The sequence below is a fragment of the Atheta coriaria genome, unplaced genomic scaffold (genome assembly GCF_025399875.1).
Source record: "Atheta coriaria isolate IRGN ID8LTWV9N9 unplaced genomic scaffold, Caltech_Dcor_3.1 scaffold6180_size1064, whole genome shotgun sequence".
NCBI lineage: Eukaryota > Metazoa > Arthropoda > Insecta > Coleoptera > Staphylinidae > Dalotia > Dalotia coriaria.
In genome coordinates this window covers 1-453 of record NW_027050649.1, presented here as the reverse complement: position 1 = coordinate 453, position 453 = coordinate 1, and the positions used below count along the sequence as shown (strand labels likewise).

General features: G+C 34.4%; 1 long non-coding RNA gene across 1 annotated transcript; it reads left to right on the top strand.

The window, feature by feature from the left end:
* The first annotated feature begins 11 nt into the window (after positions 1 to 11).
* Positions 12 to 425, top strand: LOC135803181 (uncharacterized). The gene is made up of 2 exons (XR_010550740.1): positions 12 to 52; positions 160 to 425. It is a non-coding gene; the product is annotated as an uncharacterized lncRNA (long non-coding RNA).
* Positions 426 to 453: the final 28 nt, after the last annotated feature.

The following is a 453-nucleotide window of genomic DNA, read 5'->3' as shown; positions in this document are numbered from 1 at the left end:
AAAGGAATTGCAGGGGCGTATCAACGACAACCACGCCCTTATAAAAGACGTGGTAAACCATTTTCCAACGAAATTGACACCGGTGATGGTGATAATAATTTTTAAAAATATTTAAAACTCACTTTGATTCCATAATTTGATTCTTCATAAATGATTGAGACGTAACTCCATCCCAGAAGTTTGACGATGTCCACCATTGCTTTGACTTGATAATGATCCGAAGGAATGGTACGTGTGAAATATTCAAATCGCTGTTTGTTGGATAATTCTGGACTTGTTGAGAAAAATGACACCTGAAACAAAATTTAAAAAAAAACGAGTTAGTAAAATTAAGAGCTATTAAAATGGCGGATTGTGAGCTATTCAACATTTTATTAAAACTAATTCGATGATGTAAATTAATCAAAATGTATCGTCGCATGAGACCCGCCTCGGCTTACTCATCTTAATCAA